The sequence below is a fragment of the Orycteropus afer genome, unplaced genomic scaffold (assembly GCF_000298275.1).
Source record: "Orycteropus afer afer isolate SDZICR_OR568_19922 unplaced genomic scaffold, OryAfe1.0 scaffold00098, whole genome shotgun sequence".
Classification (NCBI taxonomy): Eukaryota; Metazoa; Chordata; class Mammalia; order Tubulidentata; family Orycteropodidae; genus Orycteropus; species Orycteropus afer.
The window spans coordinates 3,739,149-3,748,271 of NW_006921685.1; the positions used below are offsets into that span (position 1 = coordinate 3,739,149).

Sequence of the window (9,123 nt, forward strand, 5' to 3'; positions counted from 1 at the left end):
CAGATGGCCAATTGAAGAAACAGCAATATCATCCATTAGTTAATTATAGAAATACGATTTAAAACTATAACATGGCACTATTCAAATTAAAAATCTTGACTATTTCAAAATTTGTTTAGCATGTCAGGAAACAAGCTCTCATCCATTAATGGTAGGAGGTAAAATTGATGTAGCTACTTTAGAGGACAGCTTGGCGGCATCTATTTAATTTAAGCTGGCATACCCTATAACCAAAGGAGCTCCGGTGGCATAGTGGATAAGGCATTTGGTTGCTAGCCAGAAGGTCAGTGGTTGAAATCTACAAGACGCTCCATATGAGGAAGATGAAGCAATCTATTTCCATAGAGATTTGTAGCCTTATAAACCCAATGGGGTCACTATGAGTCAGAATCTACTCAGTGGTTTTTTTACCCTATAACCAAGCAGTTTCACTTATAGGTGTCTAAGTATCTATCCTGACACATGTACTGAAACAGGAATCTTTGACAATGTTCATTACAAATATTTGTAACATCAAAAATACAGAAAAAGTATTAATCTGTAGAGAAATGAATTAATAAACTACTTATACAATGTAATATTATATAGGTATTAAAAGAAATGAGGTTAGAATAGATATGGTGGATTGAATCACTGATCTTCCACTCTAGAGTCTGTTTCTATGCTGCATAGATTAGAAAGTTAAAATTTGCGTCTCCCAGAAGTCCTTACTGCAAAGGTTCCGGATGCAAAGTGATTCTGTCAGCTTGATGCACACAGTGAAATCTGGGAGCGAAAAGTGCATAAGATACAAACGTGAGGCTGCTTTTGGATCTCTGCTGCTAGAGGTCATGAAGATAAAATGTTTCCTTCGGCACCATCACAGTGTCTATTCTCCAGCGTCCTGGGGCTGAGATGCAATTTTATAGGAGACCTGGACCAGACCAGCATATGGTTTTCAGGATGATGTAGTGTTCATTTCATTGGTGCTGGTGGCATTCCGATCCCTGGCTATTGAAATCAATAATATCAGTTTTGTAGCTCACTCAGGGCCTCAATTCTCTAGTGTTCTGTGAATCATTCCTTGAGGTTTAGCCTGGAGCCTGAACCTATAGCTCTCCCAACAGTCCTTGAACTGCATACTTTCCTGCTTCAAATTCCTTTCTGCTTAAAATGCCTTTCCTATTTTGAACCCTGATTGATACCATTGTAGATCTATATAAAATGATTCAAGAAAAAATATTGAATAAAATACTTGAATTTCAGAGTAAATCAATATGCTTTACCACTAATGCTAAAAAGAAACAGTAAATAATGCCTTGCACATTTCCTGTAGATGCTAACAAATGTACTTTAAATTCATAGGAAAGAGATATGGAAAGATTCACCAAACAGTGATTACCTCTTCAAAAGTGGAAAGAGATCATAACTGAAAATATTAAAGAAACTTTGTTGTTGTTATTTGTCCTTGAATGGGACCTGACTCATAGCGACCCCTCCTTGGGTTTCCTAGGCAATATCACTAGGGAAGTAGGTTGCTTAACCTTCCTTCTGAGGAGTGGCTGGTGGTGTAAACTGGTTAGCAGTCAAGTGCTTTAGGTGCTACACTACCAGAGCTCCCAAAGAAACTCTAGCCAGTTTTATAATATATTCATTGTCTTCACAAGGATAATGTGTTCCTTTGTTACATATGCAATTAAATTATTTTTGGAAAAATATGTGTTGATTAGAATAAAACTTATCTTCTATATGCATCTGAGTAGAGAAATAGCATTGGAAATAAAATACAGATTCTCAGGGAGTCAGGATCAAAGCCATAGGTCTAAAAAATAAACTGTTCTTTGGTTTTATAGAACTTCCCAGGATAAGATGGTAACTTAATGACAACAGGCACAAAATCCAAGAAAATCAGCAGTTCAAACCAAAAAAACACAATGGATACAAAGTTTCACAAAGATTTGAGCCAATTTTTAAAAGGAGTTCACCAAGGGTGAGGGGGAGTCAGGATGGAAATTTCAGACAAAGAATAAAAGCAATATACCATTTGGGAAGGCAGAGTATAGCATATCTCAGAAAACTTAAGCAATAGCGTGTTTGGAGCACAGGTTAAATGCAAGGAAGGGCATGATGAGAGATAACACAGAAAAGTACCAAACAAATCTTGATAGTACATTTTATTATCATTCATTTGGACACAGTGAGTATCTCCACTGAGCCACCCATAGGACCAGGAACAGAGATGAGAAAGAGCCCTTGAAGTAGGAGCTTCAGACACATAAGCAGAAATTGTGTGTGTGTGTGTATGATTGAAATTAAAAAAAAAAAAAAAAAAATTATTGTGATTTGGGTGAAAATTTACAGAGTAAATTCATCTTCCATACAGCAGTTCATACATGTTAACCAGAAAGGTAGAACAGGGGGCTGACCTGGTGGCAGGCACAAAGGGAGAAGAAAAGGGGAGAGAGGCAAAATATTTAAGAAGGTTAATAAGCTAACACCTGTAGCAACTGGAAACCGCCTGCAAGGCCTGTTGTTGTTGTTGTTGTTATGTGCCCTCCAGTCGGCCCCAACTCATAGCGACCCCTCCTTGGGTTTCCGAGGCAGTATCACTATGGAAGTAGGATTACCCAACCTTCCTTCCGAGGAGTGGCTGGTGGGTTTGAACCGCCAGCCGTCTGGTTAGCAGGCAAGGGTCTTAGCCACTATGCTACCAGAGCCAATTAAAATTAAGCAGAATAACCACAGACCCAGAAAACTTAAAGTTAGGGAAATTCCCTAACACAGGGCATGCGCAGCAGCCTCATACCCCTGACTAGATCTAGTTCTATATCATAATAATCTAATTAACACCATCTTTTTGCAGTTTCAGCCGCCTCAGGGTCTGAGCATGCGCAGGAGGACTCTCAGGGACATGTCAGTCAATCTGTCACTCAAGGGACTCATCCCCGCCTTAAGAACTCTCCTTCATGCCCTTTTAAGGACATATAAAACCAGTAAAGTTAAGCAGCTTGGGGTCTTTTCCCATTCAGCAAGGAGAAACCCATTTCCAACTTTATGGAAATGTCTGCTTAACAACAACAGCAGTTGTTTGTGAGTGACTGGCCCTTCATTAAGCAATTTGTTAATTCGTTTCCAACACCGCCACCACTTGCTCACGGAGATTCTTCCTGCAAGTAGGGCAGGACCAGGGAGAGGACTTCTCCACCTGGATAACAATATACATTTTGTTTCAGGACACTGACTGCAATTCCCCACGTTTACTTCTCTTTTGGGAAATATATTAACAGCTGTATGCCTGGGCAATTTGAAGCAGGAGCCTGAGGAAAGCCTTCCTAGTAGGAGGTGTCATCCCAGCTCTGTCTTAAATAATTAATTGGAAGAGTGAGTCAGGCTTTTTATGCTCTAAGGATGTTGAGACTTGGGGTGGGGCAAGATTTTAAGCAGGAAAGAGAGGTATTCTCAGACTAATCCTCCCTGATTACTAAGACATTTTCCTTGATATCCTTGACCTCTGAGCAATGCCATTATAGCACATTAGGGAGAGGTAGAAGGATCAACAGTTCAAATGGCAAGCAGCTTTTTTTTTTTTTTTTTTTAAGGAACCAGGTAAATTTAAAGTAGCTCTCTGGCCTTGGAGTACACTGCTCTGATCATGGCTTGGTCTGATTCTCTTTAATCCTTTCTCTTTCATCAAATGGCTGGGAAGATACTGTGGGAATAGTCTGTCATTATTTGGCTAGTAATTTCTGCTTCACTGAATCTTGTTTTGGGGAGCTGAGATAAATATGACTTAGGAGGCATAAACCTATAGTCTTGGGAAACCTGAAATTGATAGTTAATGGAATTTTTGTATAGTATATATTTGTACATTTAATGGAGGTAAAATTTTGTTTACTCAACCAAGAGTGCCTATTGTGACGAATTTTGAGCAAAGATAATTATTTCAAGGAAATAAAGTTAAAAAGTATGATAAAATTATTTTATTTTAATAATTATTTATTTTATAATAAACCATTTTATTTTCATAATTTTGGAAAACAAAAAGCTATTATAATAATATATAATAGGCTTTTCTAACATCCTCTAATCAATCAAATCTTAAAATAACCTTGATACATCAATAAAAATGTTTTAAAAATCAGTATCTTCTGAAATGTTCTCTTGCATTAGAGTTACGAAAAATGAAAATCAGTAATAAACTTTTTCACCTGAGTCACTAGTAGATGGTACAAAGGGAATTTAACAAAACATCTGTCACAATGCCCAAAAGCTAACCTATAATGTCACAGAATAGAAATTATAGTCCATTTACATCTTCTGTGAAGATTTCTTTTAAAAGCATAAATGAGAAATTGTTCAATTCATTAGCGTGCTGGTAAATGTTTACCAACCAGCTCTCAAGAGTAGGGAATGGGAGCTAATTTACAGCATTTGTCCATTGTTGTTATGTGCCGTCGAGTCAGCCCCCACTCATAGTGACCCCTCCTTGGGTTTCCGAGGCAGCATCACTAAAGAAGTAGATTGCCCAACCTTCCTTCCGAGGTGTGGCTGGTGGGTAGCATGATGTAAATATTCCATTCAAGGCCAATTTCAAGCTACCCATGAGACATTATTGAACATGGATTTGGAAATATTAGTACATGATGAATTTTGAGAATTAAATACTGTTGCTTGAGTAAACAAAACTTTACCTCCACTAAATGTACAAATACATATTACACAAAAATGCCATTAACTATCATGTCTGTGTTTTACATCTGGCTGACATAATTCCTGAAGTCTTAACAATCAATTCTTATATTGTGTATGCAAACCAGCGTCAGTACACCACTGCTGCACTTTTAAATATTTAAAAAATATATTTTAAATATTTTTTTAAAAAATTATAAAACTTACACAAGTTTGAATAATTGAAAGAATTCATAAGTTCACAGATAATATTCACATAAGGTTTTTATTTAAAGGCACAGAATATAGTGCATCAAGGGAGAGTACAAGTAATCATCAGAGGTCCGAGAGACATGCAGGTGCAAGTTCCCCATGCTTCTTATAGTTGTACATGTTTTGTCACAGATTGTCACACCAACACCTGTGTAATGAATCTTAATTTCAGGAGAGCTCAAGGCAGAAGTTCCCAGCAAGGTCTTTTATGTCACCTTTAGTCATGCAGTCAAGCAAGACTATATAACTGATCATGCCAGTTAAAAACCATTAGTAAACAAACTGGCCTTGGGGTGGGAAGCAGATTTCAGGAGAGTTTCTAACTTTAAACCATACATCATAAATTTCACTGGGCTTATTTCAGACAAGAGTCAAAACTAGTTATCCAGGCATTCCCAGAGATAAGGACTGAGCTTTCCAAGTACAGCTGTAAATTAACCCTGTCCCACACAACATCCAATAAAGATATAACAAAGGATACCGTATCAAATATCTATTAACCCCATTGGTGACTCATAGTGATTTCACAGGAGAGAGTAGAACTACCCGATAGGGATTGCAAGACAATATTTATGGATGTATACTGCCACATCTTTCTCCTGCAGAGCAGCTGATAGGTTCAAACTTTCAACCTTTTGGTTAGCAGCTGAGAGCTTAACCACAGTGCCCCCAAATATCTCTTACTCGGGAATAATTGCAGGACCTATTTCACTTGAAATGAAGAAGAATGAGAAAAGGATGGAAGGAAATAAAGTATTCTGTTTAGGCACATTCATATGACTTGTTTTTTTTTAGATCTTCAAATGAAAATTTTGAATCTATGAAACTGGAGGTCTAGGGAAAATCCAAGCTAAAATTACACATTTGGAAGTTATATCAGCTTATACTTGGTATTGAAATCTATTCGACTAGATGAGATCATCTATGGTATAGACGAGGCGAGGTCTGAAAACAGCCCTGGGGGTACACCTACATTTAGAGTTTGGAAAAATTTGGAAGATCCAGTAGAAGAGACTGAGAAGCAACAGCTGATGATGTAGAAAGATTGCAAAGAAAAATCTTTCACCCTGGAAGCCAAGTGAAAAAAAGATATCCGACACATTAAAAAAACAAGCCAAACTCACTGCCATCGACTCGGAACTGACTCATAGCATCCTCTCCTTTGGTGTCCAAGGCAGTGTCACTACAGAAGTAGATTGTCCAACCTTCCTTCCAAGGAGTGGCTGGTGGGTTTGAACCACCAGCCTTCTGGTTAGCAGTTAAATGCCTTAAGCAGTATCAATAGCTTAAATGTTATTGACAGATTTAATAAAAGGAGGATTGAGAATTAAAGATTACAGTTGTCAATACAGAGATCATTGATGACCTTGAGAAACAATTTTGGAAGAATGTCTATGTCAATATCCTAATTGGAGTGTGATTGGGAAATGATAAAAGGAAAAGAAGAGACAACACTTTTAACTAGATTGCCAAAGGGACAGGGAAGCCACATCTTATGACCTCCTCTAACTGCACAAGCCGAAGACAGAATCACCATCAATAGCCCAAGGTCTATTCCTGCAAGGCCAGACATGCTGTCTCCCTCCAGCCTTTATACAAACCGTTCCTCCCACAGCACTCAAAGCCTATCTGCGGGGTTTGATAATTCACTGCAGTGACAACACAGAACTCACAGATTATAGGGTTTCTTAGGGAAGCACCAAGCTACAATTCAAGTTCAGGAAAAAGTCTCAGCCTCTCTTAGCCCACCATCTCTCACCCAACAGTCTCTCACAGTCTCTCTCCCAGCAGTTCATGTCCCTCAGTATCTCTCTCAGCAATGTGTGTCTCTTGCATCTCTTTCCCAGCAGCACGTGTCTCTCAGGAGCGTGTATTTCTCAGGAGCGTGTTTCTTTTCAGCAGCATGCCCTTCTTGGCCAGCAGTCAGAGAGAGTTCTGCCTCTAGGAGGCTTCCTTTTGAGCCTGGCACGGTGGCCAAACTAACCAATCATACATCAGAATTCTAAGCACTTGAGAGAGAGAGAGAGAGAGAGAGCTTCCCAGAACATTGATTTGTGCCACACTCAACAGAAATACCCCAGGTGGATAACGTTTAAAATCAGGAGTGTCTCAGTTGCTCACAGCAAATTTCCCACAAGTTTATGAAGACTCATGGGTAGAAAAGCCATACCAGCTAATTTACTACACCACAGAGATACACAGATAAATATGGCAGGAAAGAGAAGTAGAGTCAAGAAAGATCTTTGTTTTTATCTGAGCAGCATTGTAGAATGTTACTTTTCTGATGAGGAACAAAGTCCTTGAGAAGGTGAATGCAGATGGGATCTCATCACAAGTAAAGAGTTTGGTCTTAGATAGATGTACTAACAGTTGATGCATTGCAGCACAAGGAAGGACAGATCACACTAATAGCTCACATTTATTTTGTATTTACTATATGTTTTAAATGCATTACATTTATTAACTCCTTGAATATTCCACAACAGTATCATAAAATAGATATTATTTTAACCTTGCTTGCTGAAAACCAAGGATTTGAAGCACTTACTATAAAAATCAAAGACTTCATTATGGATTACACCTCAACATAAAGAAAATAAAAATCCTCACAAACAGACCAATAAGCAACATTATGATAAACAGAGAAAAGATTGACATTGTCAAGTATTTCATTTTACTTGGATCCACAGTCAACACCAAGGAAAGCAGCAGTCAAGAAAGTAAGCAATATATTGCACTGGAGAAAATTTCTGCAAAAACACTCTTTAAAATGTTCAAAATCACAAATGTCAACTTGAAAACTGAGGTGCAACTGACCCATGCCATAGTATTTTCAATTGCTTCATATGTGTGTAAAAGATGGAAAATGAATAAAAAAGACTTTAGAATAATTAATACATTTGAATTATGATGTTGGCAAAGAATATTAAATATGGGACTTCCAGGGGATGGTGGAATAGGCAGCCAAGCTACACAGACTGTCTTCAACAAAGAAAAGAGAAACCAATTGACAGAAGATAATCCTGGAGCCCCGAGCTTTGAAAAGAAGGATACAGGAGTGGATTAAACACCAACTAGTAGAAGAACTTGAATGAAAACAATGAGTAAGGAGACAAACACAGCTGTGGACTGTCAGCTGTCTTGACTGCATGGACAGCCTAAATATTTCCAAGTGATATTAAGACCTGAGAACTAACCTAAAAATCAGCCCTGCTCACCAAGAGGTACGTGGACTACTGCATGGCAGCTGATGACTGAAAAGGCAAACAGCAAAAAAGGTCACAAACTGAGCTGTGGACTTTCAGCTGTCCAGAGGGCATAGCCATTTTGAATGTTTACAAGTGGTGGGTATTTTGGATATTTAAAGTGACAGCATTCTTGATCAGATTGCAGGGACCTAAGAATAGGCTCTGCTTGCCAAAGACAGCATGGACATACATGAGGCAGACAACTGGAAAAAAGACAGATGGTGAATGTATAATTGCTGCCAACTAGTGAACAGAGGAGCACAGTACCCTGCTTACTCATGCACATCCAAAGAAAACAAAAATCCTCAATGAATCACTATCACATACAATCACCAATTAAATATAAACACAAAAATGACACAATGTCTCAGAGATAACAGACCATCACAATCCACACAAAAAAGCAAGATAAAGCAGTGGAAACAAAGGAGCAGAATATAGACCCAGAACACATCCATGAGGAAGAAGCAGCATTGGAACTCCCTGATAAGGAATTCAAAAAAAATTATATTTAAGTTCCTTCAATGGATTGATTAACATCAAGGAAAACATGGACAAAATTGAAGGAAACAGAAAAAAACCCTAGAACAGTTTTGGAAGATAATACAAGAACAAAATGAAAAATTAGAAATGGTACAAAATCTACAGATAGAAATCCAGAAGGTTAATATTAAATTCTCAGAAAAAGATAACACATTGAAAGGGCAAAGGAGTAGAACTGAATTAATGGAAGACACAATTACTGAGATTGAAGACAAATACCTCAACATGTCTTTGGAAAGGGATCAATCAGAAAAAAAATCAAAGCAAAACGAAGAAAGTGTAAGGTTCATGTGGGATACCATCAAAAGGAATAACCTACATATAATCAAAATTAAAGAAGAGGAAAAGATGAACAAAACCACAGAGAAAACTGTCATTTGTTAGAAGAGAACTTTCCTAATATAATGAAAGA

General features: G+C 37.9%; 1 pseudogene; it reads right to left on the bottom strand.

Annotated features, from left to right (window-relative positions):
- Positions 1–8,153: 8,153 nt before the first annotated feature.
- Positions 8,154–9,123, bottom strand: part of LOC103198631 — a 72,368-nt pseudogene continuing 71,398 nt past the window's right edge.